The 27,795-nt window shown below is 43.9% G+C and overlaps 1 pseudogene; it reads right to left on the bottom strand.

Annotated features, from left to right (window-relative positions):
• Positions 1-4,069: 4,069 nt before the first annotated feature.
• On the bottom strand, positions 4,070-6,636 carry LOC147700352 (uncharacterized; annotated as a pseudogene).
• Between the last annotated feature and the right edge of the window lie 21,159 nt (positions 6,637-27,795).

The raw sequence follows: 27,795 nt of genomic DNA, 5'->3' as shown, positions 1-27,795 counted from the left end.
ACAGAAGACGAGGGTGATAGATCACCAAGCTGGTCCCTCTCGGGTTTGAGATAAGGGACACAGGTGTCTGGGTAGTATCACTGATTTGGATATTGGCATTGTGCTCTCAGATAATAAAGGTGAAAGTCTAGGTCTCCAAAGCCACCGTGTTGGTAAGCGATGTTAAGGTATCTCATCAGATACCGGGCTCCTGCCGGCACATATTAGTCTCAGTAAGAGACTGAGGTGTGTTTAAGAAACGTTATGCAACCAGTATTAAGATATTAAGGAAGAGATACAAGAAGCGGGGGAGGACCACCATTTTAACTATCACCACTGGTCCTGCTATGGACTATGGGAGTTTGATCCAACGCTCCACTTGTGTCAAGAGATTGTCAATGGCCAAACTATAATTGAGCCTGAGAATTTGGTCTTTGTCTCTGTGTAGGCGTATGCCTAAGTATTTGGTGGAGTCTGTTTCAAATTAAAGGGAATTCAACAGCCATAATGTGGGTGCTCTTGGTTAAGGGGTAGAGCTCATATTTAGCCCAGTTAATGTGGAGGCCGAAAAGATCCCAAACGTAGGATTTCACACCTGAGAGGGAGGAGGTATTCAGATGGACAAAACAAACAGCAGTATGCCATCTGCATACAGTGAAAGTAAAAGGGGGCCATGTGTGATTTGAAGGCCACTGTGCATGTAGCGTTCCTAGAGGTGCAGAACTAATGGGTCCTGTGCAATGATAAATAGGAGAGGAGGCAATCCTGCCTGGTCCATCTAGTGATAGGGAAGGTGTCAGTGAGGGAACCACTCACACTAAGGCAGAGGTCTTCAATCTGTGGAGCCCGACCCCCAGGGGGGTCGTGGAGTCCTGGGAAGGGGGTCGCAGAACAGATTCTGTCAGTTTGCCTTAGTGCCGTCGGGCTGATTGAGGGTGCTCACAGCGGAGGCCTAATTCACACCGAGGGGAGAAAAAAATCAAAGCCTCATTAACAAGTAAAAGGTCTTTTAAAGACCTGTGAAGTACTTGGGTGTGGCTTTGTGTGTGTCCAGTGAAGCTGTTTCAGCCGGGCTCACATACACGAGGGGAGGGAAGGGAAGGGGTGGGGTGGCTGGGGGAGGAGGCTGTAGCCCTTTGAGTTCAATGGGCGTTGCAAGCCTGGAGCTGTGGGTCCCGCCAGTAAAGCACGTGAAAGGTCCTCATTGGTTCAAGTCCCACGAGCCCTCATACCTGGTGCCTGTGCAGGAGAAATGTGCCCGATAGTCTGTCCTTCATGGTGAGATGTTGTTACAGCCTGTCTGCCAACCCCCCACCACCCGCCCCCAGCAGGGAGGCACAGAGATGCCCTCCCATGAGAGAGGAAGAAGAAGGAAGAAGACACAGAGATACTGACCACCCCCCCATGAGAGAGGCACAGAAAAGGTGGGTGAATGAATGCTGGATGGATGGATTGATGAAAGAGTGGATAGATGAAGGATGAATGTATGGATGAAAGGGTGGATGGCTGTATGGATGGACGGATGGAAGGATGAAAGGGTGGACGGAGGATGGATGGATTTAAGGATGAAAGGGTGGATGGATGAAGGATGGATGCAGGATGTATGTATGGATGGAAGGATGAAAGGGTAGATGGATGAAGTATGGATGTATGGATGGATAAAAGGTTGCATGTATGAAGGATGGATGGATGTGTGAAAAGGTGGGTGGATGAATGATGAGTGGATGGATGTATGAAAGGGTGGATGGATGAAGGATGGATGGACGAAAGGGTGGATGAATGAAGGATGTATGTATGGATGGATTGATGAAAAGGTAAATGGATGAAACATGGATGTATGGATGGATAAAAGGTTGCATGGATGAATGATGGATGGATGGATGTGTGAAAAGGTGGGTGGATGAATGATGGGTGAATGGATGGACAGATGAAAGGGTGGGTGGATGAAGGATGGATGGAAGGATGAAAGGGTGAACGGGTGAAGGATAGATGGATGGAAGGATGAAAGGGTGGATGGATAAAGGATGTATGTGTGAAAGTGTGGGTGGACGAATGATGGATGGATGGATGTGATGAGGTCTATCAGGCGCATTTATGGTTTTCGATAGTTGTTGATGATAAGGAGTACCAGTTTCTAGAAACTTTTGTCGAAGGGGGTCCTTACGCCTAAAATGGTTTTACAAGGGGGTCTCGACATCAAAAAGTTTGAAGACCTATGCACTAAGGCATGCCACTGGGTTGGAATAGAGGAGCATAACTAGGGAAATGAAACTGCGGGGGGGACCTAGCTTTGTCAGCGTGGCTCTCAGTAAAGGCCCCTCCAATGAGGCATCTAACATGGCCACCGCCGCAGAAATAGTTTGAGAGAACCTGTTCAATACAGCGGATAGAGTCCTCAAATTGAGGGAGTTGAGGCAATGGGGGACAAAGCCGGCCTAGACAGGAGGGTTAATCTGCTCCATCAGGAATGACATTCTCATGGTGATGACTTTGGCTAGGTTGAGGAGGGAAAGTGGGCAGTAGGTGGAGCATAATTGGGGATTCCTGCCAGGATTCAGGAGAAACGTGAGCACCGCCTCGTGCAGTGTGGGTGGTAGGGAGCCTGTGTCCAGGGACTCCATGTACATAGCAAAGCGATGTGAGGCTATTTGATGTTTGCAAGTTTTCAAAAATGCTCCAGTAAGGCCATCAAGTCCCGGGGCTTTGGAACTGTCCAAGGCATCTATTACCTGTATAATTTCCTCACATGTTATGGGTTCAGCTAGAAAGCAGTGCTGGCCATTAGTGACCCACACCATCCCAACCTCAGCAATATAGGCTGCGACCAAACTCCATGTCCAAAGTGCGGGAGGTATACAAAGGCTCATAATAGTGCCTGAATTCAGTCAATATGCCCTCATTGTTAGGAACGCTAGACCCAGTGGTGGCATGGAGTTCTGGGACATACCCACTAAGATGATTAGGACAGAGTATTCATGCTATCTCTCGGTCTGCCAGATCACAATTTTCAGTCATTAGGACAGAGTGTCTATGTAACTGAGGGTGGCAGCCCAGTCGGGAGTCAGCTCGGTCAATGTCTTGAAGCTCAGATTAGATCGGGGTGTATATCTCGGAGAATACCCGCATGTTTAGATATGCAGATACCATGGATGTTACCCTTAAAGGCCTCCCAGAGAGTGGCCTGAGTCAACACCATGCCCATATTTAAAGCAAAGTATTCAACAATGACTTCATGTAGCTCAGTGCAATAAACCTGATCATGTAGGGCCTCGCCGGGGAATGAAACATGGATTTCATCAGCAAGTGAATAGCCTCAAAACAGAGTGCAGCGCTTTACTGTTGCGTTTTATTAATTCAATATTCCAATGATAAAAATTCACCTTTATACAGACTTCACTTGCAGTTTTTAATAAACAATCGCATTTGAAAAACAATAAAACTAATCAACCCAACTGCCATGAAATAATCATGTTATATAAATATAAAATATATAATATAAAAAATACAAACTGAATAACATTTATGACATTACCCTACATTCCAATCTAAGGGATCTGCTCATATATACGAACCACATGGTCTTTGGCAATGTTGTTTATAACATCATCAGTACCCCATTATGAAAATGTACATTGAAATATACCTGGACCTTAATGTTTACATAACTCATTAAGGCCTCCACCATCCCCAGGTGGTATGCGACGTTTACAACGCAACCATTACAACGTCGTTTCATTACGACGCGGTCATAACAACGAAAGTTGTTACAACGAATTGCGCTGGGGGGCGCTCAAGGATAGTAAATCATTTAATTTACTATCCCAACACCTTCCCTACTATCCACGGGGACGGGTGTTGGAATAGTAAATTAAAATTTTTTAATTTGCGCCCCCCCCAACGCAAGTTGTTGTAACGACTTGCGTTGTTACAACCGCATTGTAATGGAACGCAGCCCCTTCCCCCCTGCGCCACGGGGGAATTAGCCCCGCGGCGAAAGGGTTAATCCCCTCGTGCCAAACAAAAATTAATGTGTCCTCATGTAACTCAACTGGTGCTCATGTAAAGCGCTGTGAAAAATTCAGGTCAAGTTCACGCTATATAAAATTCCGGGGAAAAAAACCCACATCGTATTTGATCCTTACGAATGAGTTTTCCTGTGTGTATATTTACCCAAGCACACATGGTTGCAAAAAAGCATGGAAGCCCTTTTCACATCCCTCCAGATGTTACTTCCTCTTTCTGTGTTCACTAATTAACCACTATGCATAATAAATCATAAAAGCCATTCCCTTATTTACATCTGCAGGAGATGTCTTACGGTTTATGAACGACTGAAACAGCCTAGATATTTTATGTTGATTCTCCTATGTGTTATTGCTGGTGGCATTTTAAGTATGTTAGGTGCAAAGCCCATTCCACCTTCACTGCATTTGTATGATTTTTCTTCGGTATGCCTTCACAGATGGAAGGTTAGGACTGATTCTTGAGCAAATCTCTTTCTACATACACTGCATGTGTGTGTGTTTCTCAATTGTGTGTTAGCTGCTGACCCTTTAGTTGAATGGATTTACCAAACGTCTTTCAACATTCATTGCATTTGCATGTTTTTTCTTCTGAATGCCATTGCAGAAGGATGGTTAGACCTGATGCTCTGATTAAAGTTTCCCCCTGTGTGTTAGATGGTGGCTCTTTGGATGCGTGGATTTACTAAAGCTTTTTCCACATTCACTGCTATTGTATGGTTTTTCTGCTACATGCATTTGCAGATGGATGCTTAGGATTGATGCTTAAGTGAAGAAATTTTCACATTCATTCATGTGTATGTTTTTTCCTGTATGCATGCGCTGGTGGATCTTTAAAGTTGATAAATGAGCAAAGCTCATTCCACATTCACTGCATGCGTATGGTTTTTTCCCCTGTGTGTGTTCGCTGGTGGCTCTTTAGAAGTGTAGAGCTACTAAAGCTCTTTCCACATTCACTCTATGTGTATGGCTTTTCTCCTGTATGCTTTCGCACATGGGTCCTTAGGTGTCTAGCTTGAGTAAAGCTCTTTCCACATTCACTGCAAGTATATGGTTTTTCTCCTGTATGCCGTCGCAGATGGATGGTTAGGTGTCTTGCTTCAGAAAAGCTCTTTCCACATTCACTACATGTGTATGGTTTTTCTCCTGTATGCCTGCGCAGATGGATGGTTAGTGCTGATGCGCAAACAAAGCCCTTTCCACATTCACTGCATGTGTATGCTTTTTCTCCTGTATGCCATTGCAGATGGATTGCTAGGTGTGATGCTTGAGTAAAGCTCTTTCCACATTCAACGCATGTGTGTGGTTTTTCCCCCGTGTGTGTCAGATGGTGGCTCTTTAGATACATAGATGTACTAAAGCTCTTTCCACATTCACTGCATGTGTATGGTTTTTCTCCTGTATGCCTGCGCAGATGGATGGTTAGTGCTGATGCGCGAATAAAGCTCTTTCCACATTCACTGCACATGTATGGTTTTTCCCCCGTGTGTGTCAAATGGTGTCTCTTTAGAGTCGCAGATATACTAAAGCTCTTTCCACATTCACTGCAAGTGTATGGTTTTTCCCCCGTGTGTGTCAGATGGTGTCTCTTTAGTTTCTTAGCTTCCGTAAAGCTCTTTCCACATTCACTACAAGTGTAAGGTGTTTCCCCTGTATGCATACGCTGGTGTTCCTTTACAGTTGATAAACGAGTAAAGCTCTTTCCACATTCGCTGCAAGTGTAAGGTTTTTCTCCTGTGTGCATACGCTGGTGTTTCTTTAAACTTGATAATAAAGCAAAGCTCTTTCCACATTCACTACAAGTGTATGGCTTTTCTCCTGTATGTGTTAGGTGGTGGCTCTTTAGATTTGAGGATGTACTAAAGCTCTTTCCACATTCTTGGCATGTGTATGGCTTTTCCCCTGTGTGTGTCTTTTCCCCTGTGTGTGTCAGATGGTGTCTCTTTAGATATATAGATCTACTAAAGCGCTTTCCACATTCCCCGCATGAGTATAGTTTTTCCCCCGTGTGTGTCCTATGGTGTCTCTTTAGAGTCGCAGATCTACTAAAGCTCTTTCCACATTCTTGGCATGTGTATGGCTTTTCCCCTGTGTGTGTCAGACGGTGTCTCTTTAGATATGTAGATCTACTAAAGCTCTTTCCACATTCGCTGCAAGTATAAGGTTTTTCTCCTATATGTGTTAGGTGGTGGCTCTTTAAATTTGCAGATGTACTAAAACTCTTTTCACATTCTTGGCATGTGTAAGGTTTTTCTCCTGTATGCTGTCGCAGATGAATGGTTAGATCCAATGCTTTAGTAAAGTTCTTTTCACATTCACTGCATGTGTATGGTTTTACCCCTATTTGCTTTCCCTGATGGACATTTAGTTTTAATAAATCAGTAATGTGTTTGCTACATTCCCTGCAAGGATATGCTTTTTCCCCAGTGTGTGATTGCGGATGGATCTTTAGTTTGCCTGAGAAAGTAAAGCTCTTTCCACATTCACCGCAGGTGTAAGGTTTTTCTGTGTGCATTTGTTGATGGATCTTAAGGTTTGCTGAGAGAGTAAAGCTCTTTCCATTTTCACTGCCTGTGTGTTCTACTGTATGTGTTTGATATTTGCCCCACAGAGCCGATGACTCATTATAAGCCATTTCATATTAATTAAACCTAAATAAGCTTGCTGTTAGTGGTGGCAGTGAAGGGATTAGAAGTTATTAAAACTCTTCTCACACACACGGAACCTTTATGTTATTTCTTTTTTTTTACTTTGTTAATGAACTCTTAGTTGTGAAGGCCGAGGAACCCTATTGCCACATTCAATATGTCCTCATGCGTTTTGCCATGTGCATGGTTGATGATGCTACTTCAGTAATGAGGAGAAGCCAAAGCTTGTCTTACGTTGTGTGTATGGTTTTTTTCTTTGGGGTTTAGAGTCTAAGCGTTGGTTATATTTTGGCATAAATCATGTTAATGTGTTTGCTGACTGATCATTGTGGTTCCTGAATCACTAACTATATTTTAATCTTCACTAGGTTTTTGCACTAGATATGTTCTAGCAGGACTGGTAACATATGTATGATATTCTATCAGGAGCTGTGTTTTCAACCTGCGTTACGAACTTTCTAGAATGTGTGCAAAGAATAAACCTCACTGCTTATCTAAATAGTCTGTTTCTTGGACAATATTTATGAAATGCGCACAAAGAACAAAACTTAATACCAAGTTGTTATGCTCTAGAATAATTTTCTGCATTGCAAGTAGCCAAACACTTCTTTCTTTTAACTTCAGATGTCTGCTTCACGATTCAGGTTTTGTATACCTATGTTTTGTATACCTCTTTCTAGGGATTGTAGGGTCCAGCCAAAACAGCGTTTATGATGGACTAACACCCTAGTATAGATATTGTCATATTTGAGAGGGGAGCACTTTTTATAACTACCTGATCATTATCTAAGATAAAGGGATGTATCTAGCATGTTTATATTTTGGATGTGTCCTGGCAGTGTGATTTTACTTTATTTGGATGTTTTGTGACCAGCAGCATAGATGCCCTCAGCCTCTTGAAGCCGCCGGATTGCACTTGATGTTCCTGCAGGATATGCCTGTTCATGAACGTGATTCTCTGTCTCCTACTGAGTTGTTCTATTTTGAATTACTGTTTGGCATCATTTCTGGTTCTTCTCGAGTGTCAGATAGCTTTCCAGTATTGTCATGTTTTCTTCAATCCTCTCTGTGGATACAAAAATACCTGTAATGTCGTAAACTATAAGCAGCAAAGTGTCTGAAGAAATGTTTAAAAAAAATAAAAATCTAACACTTGAATACATTTTAGCCACCGGTAATTACTCTAGATTGCAATGCAGTACATCTTTTTAGCTCACTGTGCCACTATCCACAATAATCATTCTTACGGAAAACGGCATTCATTGATCATGCTGCAAGAAAATAAGAACAGCCCAATTTGGGGAGAGGATGTAGCCTTACGGCTAGAGAGGTCAACCTCGAAGCTGGGGAACCATGTTCGAGTCTCGGCAACAACGCTCAACATTCTGCGATTCTGGGCAAATCACTTAATCTCTCCGTGCCTACCAAAAATGAATATGTCCATCTGTAACTAAACTGGTGCTCATGTAAAGTGCTCGGATACCTGATATCTTCATGTATAGTTTGCGCTATATAACACTCTAAAAAACATTTAAAAAAAATATGTACCAGAGTCCACATACATTTGAATAGTAACATATGCAACACCACATAATGCTGTTGACCTCGCCCTTGGTCAGTGAGTTGTGGCTTAAAGTCCAATGCCACAGCAAGACAATTAACTAATACATTTCACTTTATCATGTTCGTAGCTTAGGAAATAATAATGTTACAATGAAAATAAAAACACAACTGAATCATTTTCAGGACAAAAAACTAATCCTGAGGGAAAATGAGAATAGGGTAGCATGTCAAAGTGTATGATGTCCTTACATTCACTGACAAAAAGAGCGGCCAAGCAATGTCTATATGATCCCAAAGCGCGATTAGAGGGGCTACCATATTTCAGTGTATTACTGCTTCCTGCTGCATGCATAGAGAATGGTCATGTGTTAAATAATGGCGGGTTTATTAGGTTCAACACAAACAGTTTAGAGGGAGAGCAGTTCTTAGTGTTTGCAACCTTACCATAAGTAATTAAGTTCTTTTAACACTGTCCACAATCTCAAACAAACTGCTGTCAACCATATGGGGTGCCATTAGATTTCGATGCGATACATATGATGCTCAGATCAATCAGGAAGCAACCAAATCTACTAATCAGTTCCAAGTAAGATGTGTAAGACTAACTGAAGCTGACTTGAACAAGACTTATGCACAAGTTAAAACAAGTTCTGGAAGTGCCAGATTTAAAATGGCACAGAGTATACTCGGCTCCCAAGTAGCTTCATGAGATAGGTTTGTACCAGGTATGGAAATCGCAGAGCAGATTTTTTCCACATATTGCAGTTCAGCTCAATGCTAAAGAGACAAAAATTTCAGTTTTTACCCTGCCATCAGGTAGGAGAAGAATAGCCATGCACTGGTTAGACTGATCAGGCTCAGCAGGTGGCTTAACACCTTGGCTGCTAGAGGTTTTCCCCCCCGGTGCTGCACTCGCAGATTTCCCATTGTTCATGACGAGCTCAGCTCTTCATCAGAACAGCTCAACCGTGCCTCATGACGAGCTCAGCTCGTCATGAGCATCGAAGGGGTTAAAGCTGCTGGTCACTGGAGTGCTACTGAACAAATTCACATGCAGCACACAGGAAATGTCCCTAAACTTAATAAGCACCTGGGAAGATGATACAAAAAACTGTTTTAGGTGATTTATGTCTAAGAAATGTTGCCTTCCTGAAACACAACATAGCCTAGTTTTATACCTGACAGTCTTTCTTTAGAGTACCCTTTTCTACAATTAGTGTAACTGATTTAGAACTATTACAATTTTTTTTAGGCTGTAATTGATGACTTGTTGGTTTGGTAGATCGCCCACTCGATACTATATTTGATGCTTGTATTTAAAGATTATTAAAACACAATACAAAAAAAAATCTATCAATGCACCTGAAAACGGGAGCTCAGAAATCATCAAACAATACTCAAAATACTTACAGAAATGTCTAGTACTTTAAGAGAACCGAGCACCTTCTAACGTGCATTCAGTACAACTAAAACTATCAACTAGAAAATGTATTGCTAACTACAGACTTCTCTCAATCCAACCTACAACTACTCACAAAAACAGCAGCACATAGTGACGGAAGGTATGAATCTATGAAACAACAATGACACCACAGCCACTGAGCACCATACAAGGCCATTGGGCAGCATACTACAGTGGAATGGCAACCTGCAGACCCAGCAGCACGGACACAACCATCTCCAACCACAAACAAAACAGATCCTAAAATGTATGGCTTCATGGGAGGTTCAAGATGCAAGCCTCCAAGACGTGTGGAGAGGGTGTAGCCTTACGGCTAGAGCGGTGGACCTCGAAGCTGGGGAACCGGGTTAGTATCTCGGCAATGACGCTCAACATCCTGCGATTCTGGGCAGATCACTTAATCTCACGTGCCTAACAAAGAAATGAATGTTTCCATCTGTAATGAAACTGGTGCTCATGTACAGCGCTCTGATACCTGATGTGACGGGTCTAGTTTGCGCTACATATAACTATTAAAAAAAATAATAAAAATGTGTGTGATAAATTGCAACAGTTCAGATGGTAAGAGACAGTGCTTTAGGGTCACAATAACTTTGACCCAGAAACATAAAAAGGAAAAGCAAAAATAGCAGTATTGTAATGAGCATCGAGTGGCAGATGCTATTTTAAGGATAGAATGCAAGATTGTTCAACTGGGAAACAATGCAACGGCACATTCATTATACTCTGGATTAAAAGACATTTTAATTGTTTTATGTCACACGATACAAACACTTTAAAAAACGTATTATACCCATCATGTGCTAGCCTTTGTTATGATATGCCCAGAATTCCCTGATCCTGGTCATACGGCAGTCATTATCAAGATGTGTCCAAACACTGCATCAAACTGCTGGAGTGTGGATTTATTTAAACAAAAACCCACCCAAAGGGCAATATGCTAATGAAATCTACCTGGCCAATAAAGAATTTCACTTTTCAAATCTACTTCCTAAATTAATTTTATGTTTGAGCAAAAAAAGCATTAATAGATTTATATTTTGTTTTAACAAAACTAGCACAAATTAAATGCTTTGCAACAATTCTCAACTCAAATATTTTGTAACAGAAAGTGGTATTATTCTGGTTTGCACAAAACATACTAACACAATATAAATGCTGTGAAATAGGTAATTTCAGGTAGCTTGGTAATCACTGTACACAAAGCAAGATGAGGCCCATTTAATCGGACAAGCTGCTCTGAAAATCATGTCATTTACAGCTCCTGTATCAACAGAGAGGGGCACTCCTTGACCGTATGTGCACAGCAACCATAGTCCTTATACCCAAGGTTGGGAAGCCTGCAGACAGGTGGGACTCCTACAGGCTGCTATCTCTGCTCAATTCGGACAACAAATTACTGGCAAACCGATTGAGAGGGGTAATCTTGGATTTGAAACACCCAGACCAGAATCAGTTTATGCCACATAGATCGATCACATTGAACATTGCCACAGCAGAAGGAATTAGGGCTCCGTTGGCAGTAGCCTCATTGAACACCAATAAGGGTTTGATTAGGTGAAATGGCCCTTCTTAGTTGGCAGTATGAGCAAGATGGGCTTTGATTCCAGCTTCTTGAAATGGGGGAGGTTGCTCTATACCACTGGTACTCAGTACGGCCCACGACGCCTTCACTGGCGGTCCGCGGACCTTGCCTTGCAGTTTCCACTGCCGGCAGTACACAGAAGAAGACTGCAGGAACATAAGTAGTGAATACCTATTAATTAGGTATTCACTATGTATGCTCATGCGGCCATCTTCTGTGTTTACTGCTGGCCTTTGTGACGTCAGGGCACCTTCAGAAAGCTTCCCAAAAGGCCCTTTAAAAGTCAGATGTAAGCACTTTCCCAGCTCACTTTTGAGAGGGCGTTTTGGGAAGCTTCCTGTTTGGACAGAGACAGATAGAGATAGAGACACAGAGACAGATAGAGATAGTGACACAGAGACAGATAGAGATAGAGACACAGAGACAGATAGAGATAGAGACACAGAGACAGATAGAGACACAGAGACCGATAGAGGCGACAGATAGAGACACAGATAGAGGTGACAGATAGAGACACAGAGACCGATAGAGACACAGAGACCGATAGAGACACAGAGTCCGATAGAGGCGACCAATAGAGACACAGAGACCGATAGAGGTGACAGATAGAGACACAGAGACAGATAGAGACACAGATAGAGGCGACAGAGAGAGACAGATAGAGGCGACAGTAGAGGCAGAGAGACAGGGACAGACAGAGATAGAGACAGAAAGAAACAGACAGGGACAGACAGGGACAGACAGAGACAGAAAGAAAAACAGAGAGGCAGAGACAGAGAGAGGCAGGGATAGAGGCAAGGACAGATAGAGGGAGACAGGGACAGATAGATGGAGACAGAGACGGAGAGGGAGACAGACAGAGAGGGAGACAGACAGAGAGGGAGACAGACAGAGAGGGAGACAGACAGAGAGGGAGACAGACAGAGAGGGAGACAGACAGAGAGGGAGAGGGAGAGGGTCAGTGTGACGCTGAGGAAGTCACAATAATGTTTTTTGAATCCTCCATTTTTTTTTAATACCTGTTTTGCCGCAATGGCATCTTGTGATGACGTCATACGCCGAGCCACAGCATTAAAGGATTACCTAGACGCAGTTGAGAGAACATCCCCTTGAAGAGGAGAGTGTCGAATGGCGGGAGCTGCGATAAAACTAAGGTAATAAACTCTCCCTTTGTGTCGGGAGGTTTTATAAGGATTGCGGAGTGCACTATGGAGATATAAACTTTAAATGTCTTGTTCACCGATGTATTTGCAGATATTGTGGTGCCGGATGGTTGGCGGCAAAATGTCACCTTAGTCCATAAGCTTGCTTGAGAAGATAATGCACGCAAATACTTTTATAACTCTTTACAGGTCAACTTGCTTTAGATACACTTTGTAAAACTGAATATTGTTGTATTTGCTAGTGCTTTTATGTTCCTTTCATGGAACTTGTGATGTTGTCATGGTGCTACTGATGTTCTAGTTCTGCATATTGTCAGTTGGTGTCTCCCTGTGCCAGTGTATGGTGCGGTCGCTCGTTTCTCTGAGAATAAACTCACCAACCAACTACACTCAAGCTTCTTGTGTCTTCTTGCAACCCACAACATTATTTTGGTGACGAGGACTTCTGGTCAACAAGAAAGCGAGCCACTGCTTCGAGTTTTAAACAAAAAATTAAAGATGAGTTTTCACGACCAAGATTCTGTTTAAACCTCTCTTTTCTTTCATCTGCTGTTTAACCCCTTGACCCTACTTCCTTCTCCAGCGGCTGTAACTTTAAAGGGAATTGATTTTCCCCAACGGCAGTTTCTTCAGTCAATTCTAAAAGGTGAGGAGGTTGTAGGGTGGGTCATATTTAATTGGACGGCTAAGACGCTTTTTAATTGGACGGCGAAGACGCGTTTGGATTGCTCTGCAGAGATGTTTCTGTGTTTTTCTTTGCTGTGTTAGACTTTCACTTTATGTGCCTGCCCCGTTTCTTTCAAGTTCTTACCTCAGGATCAGTGACGGTTATCGGGCGTTCGTCCTGCAGCGAGATCGTCTGTTTGAGCGCTCCCAGCAAATGATGACGTTACAGAATGTTCATCAGGGGTTGGTGATTTGACAGCGCATCATAGAGGCTGTCAGTGTTTACGCACCGCGTAACCCAACGTGAGCTCAGTGTGTCATCTCAGGAAGTTCTGGAACTAATTAAGGCATCATTCCGGTTCTTCTGAAGCGTCCTTTGACGAAGGATCAAAGCGTCATCTGAGAGAGTTCTAAAACAAAAACAAAGCGTCATTCCTATTTCACTGTGTTCACGGTGTGTGTGTCATAGTTTACAAACAAAGCTGCATTTTTTAATCATCGTGTTCACGGCGAGTGTGCCATTGTTTATGACACGTTTTGTTAGTTTCATAACGTTTTTCTTCGCAGGGTGGCATCGGATGAAAATGGGCAATCAGCAGTAAGACTGACTCTTATTCATTGACATTTATCTTTCATTCAGTTCTGTTTGATAACGTTTTAAGCTTCACATTTGATTTATTGTGAGTGAGAGTATTTCTTTTTTCTCCTTTATATTTCGTTTAGAATTATATTTTCCTCAAAATGCAAGCTGTGAACCAACCTCCCCCTTTTTTTGAAAATCCAGGTACCCCACAAATTCAGTGGAGGCAGTGGTTTGATGGGTTTGAGACCTACATTGGTGCCATTGGCGCTTCAAGGTACAGGGCAGAAAGAAAGACATTTTTACTTTTAAATTGTTTAGGATTTGAGGGTAGGGAGGTATACAAACATTTGCCTGATTTGGTTCTTGCTGAGGGAGAGATTATTGATGAATATCAAGAAACGATAAAGTAGCTTGTTATCAAATTCGATGTTCAACCAAGTTTGGTGGTATTAAGGCATACGTTTTTCAAAAGAGCGCAACTTCAGTGTGAAGATGTCGATTCCTATTTAAGTGCATTACGTAAACTTTGTGCTGAATGTCAGTTCAGCGATTTTAAGGATCAATCGGTGAGGGATCCATTCATCGCTCATTGTAGTGACAAACATATCCAACAGAAAGTACTTACCATGGGTAATCCTTCCTTAGAAGAAATTATTAAAGTGGCAAAGAGTCTTGAACTGGCTCAAACTTCTAATAAGGAGTTATGTAAAACTGATGTGCATAAAGAGAATGTAAATGCTGTTGTGTCTTCCACATCTAGGTCTAGTTTTCCTAAGGAAGAAAAGTTTAATGAAAAGAGTTCCTTTAAGAAAAACATGTGCTATAGGTGTGGTTATGCTCCACGCTCCAAAGAAATCGGTTTTTGTCTTGGGAAAAATGCCAAGTGTTATAAATGTGGGAAATTTGGTCATTTGGCAAAAGTTTGCCAAGCCAGTTTGAGTAAACATGAAAAGGTCAGTTGTGTGTTGGAGAATGAGCATGTCTCGGAGTGAGAAATGGTGAAAGAATTTAAGGACATGATTGTTACTGTCACTGACGATGGTGTTGTAACTGGGAATCCTGAAGAATGTGTAGATCGGTATGTGGATATTTTTGTAGGTGATGTGTGTTTGAAACTTCTTGCAGATTCTGGAGCCAGGATAACCATGATTTCTTTAGAATTATTTAAGCAATCTTGGTCTGGCAGAGAATTGTTTCCTCCAGACAGAGCACCTGTTTCCTATGAGGGTCGTAAGATAGATTTGGAAGGCTACATTGAAGACATTTTGCAGTTTAAAGATAGGAAAATACAGGGAAAGATATATGTGGCAGTGCGTGGATAGAACATTTTGGGATGCTACCATCAGGGTCTTTTTGGTATGTTGTTGAGACCTGGTGCAAAAGAAGAGGTACTTGTTGTGCTCGATATGCCTGATTCTTTATCTCTTGAGAAAGAGTTCCCCAGAGTCTTTTCAGATTCATTTGGTGAAATTGTTGGATTTAAACATAGGATCAAGGTTAAGAGTGATGCCATTCCTGTGAAACATAAGGTTAGGTCTGTACCTTTTACTTTGAGAGCAGATCTTAAAGCTGAACTTGAGAGATTAGAGAGAAATGGTATCATAGAACCTATTGAATCTAGTTTGTGGCTTAGTCCATTGGTGGTCGCACACAAAAAAAATGGAGAAATTCGTCTTTGTTGTGATCTGAGGAGTCTTAATAAGGAGATTTGGGTGGACGCCCACCCACTTCCAAAGATTGGTGATTTATTGGAAGAGTTGAGAGATGCGCAGTGGTTTTCTAAAATTGATTTAGCCTCTGCATACCACCAAATTGTGCTGGAGAAGGATTCCAGACATTACACGGCTTTCAATTCTCCCTTTTGGACTTTTCAGTTCTGCAGAATGCCTTTTGGGCTAGCCTCTGCGGCTTCTGTTTTTCAGAGAATCATGCAGAGTGTTTTGAAGGATGTCAAAGGAGTAGTGATTTTTCAAGACGATGTTTTAATCCTTGACAAATTTTTAGATCAACACGATTTCATTCTCAGGTCTATTCTCAAGAAGTTTGATGATAAAGGTATTGTGGTTAAAAAGAACAAATGTGAATTTTGGAAAAGATAAGTTGAATTTCTGGGTCATTTGGTGTCTGGTTTGGGAGTTTCCCCTAGACCTGGGTTGGTTAAAGCCGTTGTGGATTGTCCTGTACCCAAAAATAAGGATGAGTTGCGGTCTTTCTTGGGTTTGTGTGAATTTTATTCACGTTTTATATCCAGACTATGCCAGTAAGATGAAGTCTTTGTCTAATATGCTCAGGTCCAGTGTTTCATTTGTTTAGGATGAGGTCTGTCAGTCAACTTTTGATTTGGTTAAATCTGAGCTAGTTAATGCTAAGATCTTGAAGGCTTATGACCCCAGTGTCAGCTGTACTATCACTCTCGACGCAGGTAGTTATGGTTTAGGTGCAGTCCTCACTCAAATCATTGAAGATAAAGAAGTCACTATTAGTTATGCCTCAAGGGTTTTAAGAGATCCTGAAATTAATTATTCAGTGATCGAAAAAGAGTTGCAAGCGTACTATTGGGCTTGTGAGAAGTTTCGCACCTATATTTGGGGAAGAAAGTTTGTTATTCAGACTGACCATAAGCCTCTGGTCTACATTTTGTCTGGTGATCGTGTTAAGTATGCAACACCACATATAGCCCGCCTTATTACTAAATTGTTGCAGTATCAGTTTGTGTTAAACACATTCCTGGGAAAGAAAATTGTACTGCTGACATGCCCTCTAGATTTCCTTTACAAGAAATTGAAGGTACTGATTTGGATGAAGATAGAGAGGATTGTTTTATTGCTACCTTGGATGCTGTTGATTGTGTTGGTTGTTCTGAAAATGAATGGTTGGATGCCATGAACTCTGACGCAACTTTGTTGAAAGTCAAGGATTATATTGTTGCGGGATGGCCTAGAGAAAGAAGTCTACCTTTTCATATTCAACCCTTTTGGTAGGTTTCTGATGAACTTTCTATAGAGGATGGAGTTGTCATGAGAGATGACAGGTGTATACCTCCTCTGAATCTTCGTGTGAAATTGATAGACAGGGCTCACGATGGACACCTTGGGCTCACTATGACCAAGAGACGATTGAGATTGCACTATTGGTGGCCTTCAATGGATGGTGATGTGGAGGAAAGAGTTAAGAGCTGTTGTGTCTGTGCTTCTGCTGAGAAAGGTTTGAAAGTTTCTGTTCCACCTTTGCAGCCTATTCCTTTTCCTTCTAAACCCTGGTTGAAAATAGGTATTGACATGGTTGGTTGGTCCATTCAACTTTCTCCCTTCTCACTTAAGGTTTGCTTTTGTGCTTATGGATTTTAATAGTAAATGGCCTGAGGTTAAATTTTGCTCTAATCCGTCTGCCAGTTCTGCTATTCTCTTCCTGAGAGAAATTTTTATGAGAGAAGGTTTTCCTGAGTCACTTGTTTCTGACAATGGCGTTCAATTTGTTAATGCTGAAATGCGTGTCTTTTTGTCAGAATCTGGAATTAAGCACTTGAGGAGTTCTGTGGGACATCCTCAAACCAATGGTCAAGTTGAGAGAATGAATCGTGTGGTTGTGGAATGTATAAAGTGGGCCAAAGGAAACAATTTTGATGTGGAGAATGCTGTGAGATCCATGATTTGGTTCTATCGCACTACCCCACATTCTATAACAAAGGTCGCTCCCTTTGTTTACCTCAGAGGCAGATTGCCTATGTCTACTCTTTATCCTGCCTGGCTTTTGAGAACTGTTGCCCAAAAGATTTCTCCTCATTTTGTTGATCATGATGAGTTGCAGATGCGTGTTAAAAATGCTCAGGACAAAATGGCTTTTAGGTTTAATGACAAAAAATCCACAAAGAGTGTCAACATTTCTCCTGGAGATATGGTGTGTGTGAAGAATTATAGATCTGTTAAGAAAGGTTCTGACTCTTTTGGCCAACCTGTTCGTGTTGAGAAAGTGTGTGGAAATGCCGTTATGGTGGAAGGTGGTCATTGGTGGAATCTGTGTAAAGTTATTAAGGTGAAAGTGAGTGACTTTGGAACTTGTCCTGATCACCTGAGTTTACCTGTTCTGAAGTGAAACCAATTCCTCCTTCTCTGGGTTGTAACTCTGATGTGTCTCCTTTGGGAGATGGTTCTGTAAGGAAGTCCACATGTGAAACCCGTCTTCCTTGGAAACTTCGTTAGTTTGAGTTTCTCCTTTTCTTTTTATTTCTTTTTCTCTTGTCTTCCTTTTCTCTGGTTTCTCTTTAATTTTCTTTGGAAACAAAGAGATAATGTTGTATTTGCTAGTGCTTTTATGTTCCTTTCATGGAACTTGTGATGTTGTCATGGTGCTACTGATGTTCTAGTTCTGCATATTGTCAGTTGGTGTCTCCCTGTGCCAGTGTATGGTGCGGTGACTCGTTTCTCTGAGAATAAACTCACCAACCAACTACACTCAAGCTTCTTGTGTCTTCTTGCAACCCACAACAAATATCTTTGCTGTTTTCGTGCTAATTCAAAAACAACTTCCGTTTGGACGTGTGGCACACAGGATTTGTATTCTTGTTGTAAGCTGCCTTTTTGAAACTACAAGTGAGTGCATGTGGCCTTCAATATTCTGTTGCGATTTTGTGTCTGGCCCTTTTAAAGGTTATCATTAAGTATGGTGTATATTGTGTTACTTTCGATAGAACTACAAGGTTGAAGGACACTGTCTGGTCAACATTTGTGTGGGTCGGGCGCACAAGGAAACATTTAAGGTACTTTTTACTCTGAAGATAGCTGAGGTGGCGGAATATGATTGAAAGCGACATGTATATAATACAAGCACTTTGGTTTTATTTTCACAGCTCTTTTCCCCTGCTCCTTAGGAGAACTCCTTTAATTATCTGTAGGGTTTGAAATGCGTAGACCTGTTTTGTGTTTGGCAAATTTAAGTATTATTAATAAAGAAGGTGTCAGGTTTATTTAAAATAATACATAATCAAACATATTTTAGTACATAAACCTGAAGCTAATACTATTTTGCCATCATTTGCTGGGATTCTATCTGTCCCCCTTCTATTTTTATTTCTTATAAAATCTTTTCATCTCTTCTTTTGATTTTTTTCTACTATAACCTGTTTTTGATTTATTGTGGGAAAGTGGGCTTTTCTGTTATATTGAATCTGTGTTATATTTAATTTTGATTGATTTGGATAAATGTATATGGATGTAATTATGTGTATAATGTAAATATTATTGTTAGGTCCTTTTGAAAATTGTTCTATTGTGTATCTAAAATAAAAAGATTCCAAGAGTAGATTTAAAATATAAAATATAAAGAAATCCATTTAAAATAATTTGAAAAATTCTTTTCAAATCACTACGAGTGGCACGAGTGATTGGTAGATTTGCTTGTACTAGTGGTATCAGCATTGGCTCATTTGTGTTTGGATTAGCCAGAACCTTGGCCTCTACATTAAGAAGAAATATATGACGGTGCGACGCGTGCTGATCTGAAAGTCTACCAGGCTTGTGGAACACAACAATCTCTGCGTGTCTCCAATTGCAAGGCAGACGACCCTGCTCCCTGGCCTCCTCTACTACCCTACAAAAGCGTGGCCCCAGCTGCAGAAAATATGGTTTAAAAAATTCACCTGGTAAGCCATTCGGTCCCGGGGCCTTTCCAGGCTGCATCTCATCCAGCGACGCGCCCAGTTCCTCTTCCGTGAGCGAGAATCCAGCTCCTCACTCACTGCATCAGAAAGGGCCTTAGGTGGCAGGTCATCGAGGAAGCGAACAACTACAGCTGCGGGGAGGCATTCCCTGGGGGCATAAAGGCCTGCATAGTACATGGCAAAGCTTTCAGCAATAGTGGAGGGGTTTGTGGTAGAGGACCCATCCGGGCCCAAAATGCCCGGCAGGGCCTGGGAGTATATAACAACCTCTGGCATAACCTAGTCAGTAAATTGCTGGACTTATCTCCCCACTGGTAAATCCGACTGTGTGGTCACTAGCGACACCTACCGGGCTTCGTCTAGAAGAAGATGGGCAAATTCCTGCAGCGTCAACAGGAGTTGGCGGCGAGCCTACTGATCTGCACTAGCTCTACAGCGAAATTCCAATTCAAATTGCTTCGCCTCTGCCTGACGAGGGACTCCCTACGCAATCTGTGAGGTGCTTCACAAACAGAAATGTCTACCCCAGGAGCGTGGGCTTCATCGCCTCCCAAAGGCAGTCAGCCCCCTCTACCGTCCCTATATTAGATGTCAAATATTGGTCAATGGCACCTTCCAGATGATCTCTATAGTCTTCTCTCTGGAGGTTCTATGCAGAGAGACGCCACCTTAACGGCTGCTGTGTCTGGCCCACAAGTAACGTGAGAGTGATCGGTGAGTGGTCCTAGAGTCTACATGGAATAATATCGGCGGCAATCACTCTGTTATCTATTGCCCGAGGGACAAAGATATAATCAAGGTGGGAGAAGGAGTCATGGACGGCCGACAGGTATGTATAGCCCTGCGCTGTCCCATGTAGGAGTCGCCAAGGGTCCACCCAATCCAGACCCGCCACCAGTGAATGTAACTTAGTATGCCGACCTGCGTCCAATGGACCCCCAGGTCGCCAACGATCCCAGACCAGGTCTAGCACGTCACTTCAATCCCCCCCACAACTGCCAGCCTATCAGGCATGTCTGTCCACAGGGTCATGAGTTTTTCCCCCCATGCCCAAAGAAAGGAGTGGGGGGGCATATACACAACCCAGTACTATGGATTCAGTCCCTACCGTCCCCTGAAGAAATAAATATCTACCCTGCGTGTCCCTCCATGTCTTCATGTGTGTGTATGGAACCAGCCTATGGATCAGAATCGCAACTCCCCGGGACCCCCTCGCAAACCCAGAGTGAAATATATGAATGAAACCAAAGCGTTGAAAGCATAGCGCCTTAGTGCCCATACGATGTGTTTCTTGCAGCATGAGGACGTCTGTATGCATTCGCTTCGCCTGTTTGAGTATAGCGCCTCACTTAATTTTGTCTAGCGCCCCCCTGACATTCCAACTCATTATTTGAAGGGTCCCAGAGGGATCCCGCTTATCACCAGAAGACACCGCCAGGTGAAGGTTTGAAGTACAAATGTGGTCTAGACAAGAATATGTGGTCTGGATAAGGCGACTCTGAAGCAATGTAGGTCAGTGAGATCAAACAACAAAACCACCTTCCCCCCCCAAACATCCAAACAGCACCCCCCCTATACCTCAAAACTATGAAGTATAGTGAGTGGCAGATCCCAACGGGAGGTCGCCCCCCCGCCTGTCAATGGATCCCCAACTTACAGCCCATTCTCATCTAGCCCTTTCCCTGCCAACTGATGTTGCAGGGATATCGGCCCTCAATTGTGCTTCCCCGGTCAAGGAAAACATATCAAGGAACTATTGGAATAAAGCGCCCTCCCAAGATTAGTCTGATGAGGTAGGCAGTCGCTGGGCTGATGCAGCTTGGGATGAGGTGCCACACGACTGAGACCTTCACCTGGACCTGGAGCATCTGTTCCCCTTCCCCCTCTGCGTAGGTTGTTTCCGGACCATCTCGCTTGACGAGGAATCAGAGTCCCTCCGGCGCGGTGCGTGTGGGCACTGTCTCATCTGTCCATTGGAAGACCTCTTCCGGCGAGTCGAAAAAATGGGTGCGGGATCAATAGACCACCCGCAGTATGGCTGGGTAGCATAGGAAAGTTTGAGCTCCCGGAGACGGGCCTTCACTGCCATAAAAGACTGCAATCGTTGCTGAACCAGTTTAATATAGTTGGGGAACATTAGGATACGTGCATTGTCATACAGCAGTGGTTCCTTGGCCCTAGCCTGTTTCAGGACAGTGACCCCGGAGGGAGCCAACTCTCAAGCCACTAGGTGAGGAACCACTCCATGCCACCCTCTTCGGACCCCTCCAGGAATCAAACGATGCAAAGGTTGTTGCGCCGGGCCCTCCCTTCAGCGTCTTCTACCCAGGATGCCAGCCCTCATTGGATCGTCTCCAGGGAGGCTACTTGCTTCTGCAGGGTATCGACCACGTCTTCCACCCCAGAGAACCTCGTATCCATAATCTATGCCACCATGTTGCGTACATATTGGTGTAGCAACATGGCGGCGGATCCAACCACCCCAATCTTGGCATCCAGGGCATCTCTCGACTGGGTGATGGCGGCCATAAGGGCAGCATTGTCAGGCACATCGCTAGGCGCACCCCCCCGATGCACTTTGCTTGGACGATCCCCCACCCGGCTGGTCCCTCGTCATGGCAAGTTCGACACGTCCCTGTGGCAAAAAGTGTTGTGCCCGCCCCTTGCACAGCGTAGTCTGGATATTGTGGGACCCCAAAATGCCACTAGGGGAAAGGTTGCTGCATAGCTCTGTTACGTGGATTCACCCCAATGCAAGAGGCTGGTGTCCATCAGGGGGTCCTCTCCAGTCAGTCTGGCCTGGCTGCCGATCACAGGGTTGGCAATAGGAAGAGGAGAAGGGGAAGGGGACCTCAGGAACCCCATACAACCAAGGGCCACATATAAGGACACCACTCACCGGGTCCGCTCACAATCCAACAGTCCACTACAAGCGCCATTCCCAGCCGAGAGCGCGGGGATCCCACTATAATCCCTCAATGTATAGATGGCGTCACTGCAGCCTTGACCATGTACTCTGGGACCTTGTGGTGAGCTCGTGTGGCCCGACCGACCACAAAGGCGAGCCGGCTGCTCCTCAAAGGAGGTATGTGTGTTGGTCAGTCCCTCACCAGGGGCCCCAAGACAGCACAGGAGACGCCCAACCCAAACTCCACAGGCAGCTGGCCCCCAACACAGGACCTCGGGTGGCAGAGGGGAAATAGGCCTGAGAGGCCCCAAACCAGGCACCGGCAGGACCACAGATTCTCGCCCGTATTATGGCCACCACTCCCTCAAGTAGGTGGCAGATGACACCTCCCCCGCGGCTCGACACAGCCGCTGATCGTTGGCACATAGTTCCCAAGGGGAGGGGGTCAGCCAGAGGGCACACTCCGGTCACCAGGGAAAGCCACCCAGGGGGGACACCATTCCTGCGATCTTCCACCGGGGCCCATGTGGCCTGATAGACCGCCGGTGTGAGCCCATCTTGCCACAGGGGGAAAGGAGCGCACAGCAGGACCTCAGTCCCGGGGGAGCTGCTATCACTGGCTCTTGATCAATCCGAGTGCGGCAATGTTCAGCCCCCGGCCCAGCTGCGCACACCCAAGGCGCTTCCCCTCGTGACGCGATATGGCCGTCGACAAACTACACTCACCGCACTTCAACGGGCGAGGTGGGGGGGCAGCAATCCATGCCCACGTGGGCCCGATGCAGGTCCGGGAGCATCCACCACGTCCCAGATGGCTCCAGGGCAATCCGCACCGGCGAGGCAGCACACCAGCTTTCGGCTCCGACAAGGCCCAGCACAGTCTGGCGCTCTGGCCTCCGCCGCAGGCCACCTGATCCCAGCGAAGACAGGCCCGAAGCAAAATGGAAAACAAGACTTATAAGTGTGGAATATGTACATGATACCAACAAAGAAAATTCATCTTTTTCTGTAGACTGGATGGGAGTATATGAAGTAATATCATATTGGATTTATGGGTTCAGCTGTTTCCCAGCACTGACAGAGTTGGTGTATGATACTATGAAATGGGATTATGGATAAAATGACAACATAGGGATCCTTCAATTATGTTAATCAATATACTGAGTCTCAATATTAGGTTTTGCAGTGGAAAGAGGATCGAATATGGTGCCCATGGGGGATGCAGGAGTGAAATTATCTGGGTACCTTTGTCGCCATAGATCTAACAGGTTCAGACTCTTAATATAGTCTAACATGACTCTGGACATTTGCGGCTTATTCTGTTTATGAGTACGAGATGTAGAGTCTAGCTCCAGAGTCATAAGAAAATGATTGAAATCTCACCCTAATCAATTTCTCTGGATGGTCAACAATATCAGAGTACTGCATCTATCATATTTATTTATTTATTTACGAGTTTATATAGCGCTGGAATCGACTCTAACTGGAGTATCTCTGCGCTTTTGGGCCGGTTAACATACACAGAGGAAATGAAAAATGCTGGAGCTAGATCTCGTTTTTAAACAATAGGGTTTTAAGGTGTTTTCTGAATTTCAGATGTTCGGTGCATAGTCTGAGAGTCAGAGGGAGTCTGTTCCACAGTGTGGGTCCTACTACTGATAGGGCTTTGCCTCCGTGCCTAGCTTTCTTAGACTGAATAAGACAGATTGCTAGAATACCGTTTTGAGACCAAGATATAGAGAGCTGGTCCTGATTTTAATATTCTTTAAGATACTTTCTCAGTTAAGGGGGTGGTGTAATGGCTGCCTTACTCGGACCTCATGCCTCTAATGTAGATTGACATTATTATTTATTTTTGGTGATAGTGGCATGAGCAGTGCTTCTTCTTACTAAGCCTCAGCCATTCTTGTAAATCTTTCATGGAGTCTCCTGGATTAAGACCTCATTTTGAGGGTGTTGTTTAACAAATTGATCAACACCCCCTCTTGATTTTATTTCCAAGGCAGTAGACAAGAGAACAGTCAATCAATTAGGCGTGTTTTCTGATTTGTCATTATGAACCCATATTAATGCCAAGACAGGCTGTGTAGAGAGTGGTAGCTTTGTATCATGCATCTGGAACATTAATATCAACATTTTCCCATTTGTAACAATTCTCTTCGCCACATTTACAGTACTTCCTGAGTGCACAACCACTGCCATCCCAACTTGTGGAAAGGTCTGTTGCCCACACCCATCCCAAGTACACTTATTTAAACTGCAACAATTTAAACATCACCCCAACAAAAATCTGATAAAGAGCTCCTCTCTGGTGTGATTCTTTCCAGTGCTCCCTCCTCTACACTACTTACATGTGATGGGGAGAAGAGGTTGTTTCAACCAATACCAAGTGACCCATCCCTTTTGCTGGCTCGCTATCATTTTGACCAGCGTCTTAAGAGCCAGGAGGACTCTTCTTTCAAGTACATCCACTAATCAAGTCAGTTTTACTGCCAGCAAGTGGTGTACACCGTTCAGCTGTGTTCCATTTACATCCATGACCAGTCATCTCTGGATGTGGTTTGGTTAGCCTGTAATCATGTTAGGTGATCTTCCCTCTCATCTCTTCTTGGAATCTGTTTTTCTCTACGCCTCTTCTCGTCTTCTGTCCTGGAGTCTTCATTGACATCTAAGGCGTCATCTGTTCTAGGTAGTTCTTGGGCCCTGATTTGCAGTGAGGGTGATCACCCCATTCATCTCCAGGTTAGTCCACCATCTGGGACGAGTTTGACACTCTTTGGCCCTCATAGTCTGGGTGCCAGAGGAGACCTGCACTCTATTACAAGCAGTGTCATTCTGCAGCCGATGTCTTTCCTCAAACCATGTCAAGGAAACTACTGGTGTTTCAAATACATTTTGACCTGGAATATCACCGTCACTTTGACAGGGCACAGAAGCATATTTTTTATCCCCAAGGGCCTCAGTTTTTTCTGTATGGGGTTGTAGGTTTTTGTTGTTTCTGACCAATGGTGGTATAATATGGGAATACCATTATTCTAGGGGAGTCAAGCAGTGTCTCCCCTTTTGCTCTAGTCTTACAAAGAATAAACTCTTGGTCCCGATAGTTGGGGAATCATGCTATCACTGGCCTCTGAGGGGCCATTGGAGGAGGAGGAGGCTTACTAATCATCACCCTCTACAATGTTTCTAAAAAAAAGCAGGAGGAAAGATTTGAGCTCTATCAAGAAGAGCCGGATTTTCAAGAAATCCGCTGATTTAAATCCCTCTGTATTTTTCTTATATTAGAAGCAGCCTTTCCTGCTTAAGTAAGAAATTTTGATCAGGTTGTATTGAATACACCAAAGGAACATAAAACGAGTCCATGTGTGGCCTGTGTCATTTATTTGATATAACTGTACTAAATACACCGAAGCAAAGCAACGTGAGACCAGTGTGTGTTCTTAACCATTTGTTTATGTAAACAAACAGAGAGAGATACACTTCCTCTAGTGGTATTGACAAAAGTGATTATATGAAATGTATGCTTTTCTCCCCACCAGAACCATTGTTCTTATATACTCAGACATGTGCCACGGTCACTTCTCAATACAAACGTCAGGTAACATACTACTGGAACTTTGGTTTAGCATATGTTTGCCGGAAACTATAAACTTTCTGATCTACATAGTATTTCATACAGATCAACCACAGGAAGGAGGTATTGAGTGACTGTGTAATACAAGTATGACACCATTTAAACTGGAATGCTTCCTCTACAAAGACCAGTTTACTAAATGTTCTATTATGGGCACATCTGCAGTAGACACTAGGACCGTATGAACATTGAAGACTGCTACACCCCAAGTGTCAACTCAGATTAACCAAATAAGAGTGGTTGGCGCTGGCTAGTAATATTTCTAGCAAAAGAGAATTCTGTCCGAATTCTATATGTCAATCTTAAAAATGAAATATCAGACAGAATATTATTTCACAATAAAAGGTCTGATTAATGGGGTGCAAACACTTTCGCCATTTGAGCTCCTCACTTTTGGGGAGATTATATTGAGTTGGGTGAATGTATGAGATGTCTCTGACAGCAAGTAGTTCAAAATAATATTATGAATTTTTGGGGAAACTATTTCGGATTCCAGATGCAGCCTGCTGAACATTCCGAGCACAGCATCCACATAGAGACAAATGACCCCCATCTGACCATCCACTGCCTAAGTATCTGCCTGATGATCATACTGGTACAAAAGGGGGTGGTGATGGACGGAGCATCAATATCAATCAAACACTCACACCCAGTCAAAAGATCTGGGTTTAATCCATCACCGCTCTTTAGCCCACTCTGCCACCCCAGTTCTGACATGGCTATATGCAAATCAGTCTGACCCTGTGCCTCATGGGAACAGTCCAGCCCGAACTGCCAAGCTAGGTCTTCCCTGGACCGGAAACAAGCTTCCGAGGACCGGTTTCTGGCATTCCAGCCGTCTTCAGCCCGGCATGTTTGAATCCAGTGGCAAAGTGAGCAAGGGACTCATGTCTGAGTATACCCTGCCACACTTATGGTGGCCAAAAGCGGTACAAAAGGGGGTGGTGATGGACGGAGCATCTGAATCAATCAAACACTCACACCCAGTCAAAAGATCTGGGTTTAATCCATCACCGTTCTTTAGCCCACTCTGCCACCCCAGTTCTGACATGGCTATATGCAAATCAGTCTGACCCTGTGCCTCATGGGAACAGTCCAGCCCGAACTGCCAAGCCATGTCTTCCCTGGACCGGAAACAAGCTTCCGAGGACCGGTTTCTGGCATTCCAGCCGTCTTCAGCCCGGCTTGCTTGAACCCAGTGGCAAAGTGAGCAAGGGACTCACGTCTGAGCATACCCTGCCACACTTATGGCGTCCATCATCATCCCCTTTTGTACCGCTTTTGGCCGCCATAAGTGTGGCAGGGTATGCTCAGACGTGAGTCCCTTGCTCACTTTGCCACTGGATTCAAGCAAGCCGGGCTGAAGACGGATTGCCTCCTCTGTTTTGATATGTTTTTGCTGGTTGTATGTTTTGGGCCCTGTGCCACTGCTAATCAGGGCCAAAGTGCAAGACCTCCCTATGTTAAATTGAGATACTAATTTGTTATTCCATGATTGGGTTATTTGAGCTTCTGTCAGCCCCTAGTACAGTTCAACATGTGTGCCCAGGGCTTGTAGAGAAAATGCTGCTAGTGGGCTTGCAGCACTGGTTGCGCCACCCACAGAAGCAGCTTGTAAAGTGTGTCTCAGGCCTGCCATTGCAAGGCCTGTGTGTAGTCTGTGACTACCATGTCGACTTGGCCAAGTGCACCCACTTGCCAGTCCCTAGACCTTCCCTTTGCTTCATATTAGACACCCCTATGGTAGGCCCAAGGGCATGGTGCATTGTAAGTATAAGGTAGGACACGCTCTGGTGTGTGTAGCATGTTCTAATAGTGAATTGCAGCCATTTTCGTTTTTCACTATTGAAGGCTACCTGTTCTCATAGGCCAGAATGGACAGTTAAGATTGTTACATTCCTACAATCCTAACTGACTCAGGGAACA

This window comes from Lissotriton vulgaris, chromosome 8, assembly GCF_964263255.1.
Source record: "Lissotriton vulgaris chromosome 8, aLisVul1.2, whole genome shotgun sequence".
In the NCBI taxonomy this organism is placed as follows: domain Eukaryota; kingdom Metazoa; phylum Chordata; class Amphibia; order Caudata; family Salamandridae; genus Lissotriton; species Lissotriton vulgaris.
The sequence above is the reverse complement of the archived record's forward strand: the minus strand, read 5'-3'. Positions and strand labels throughout refer to the sequence as shown.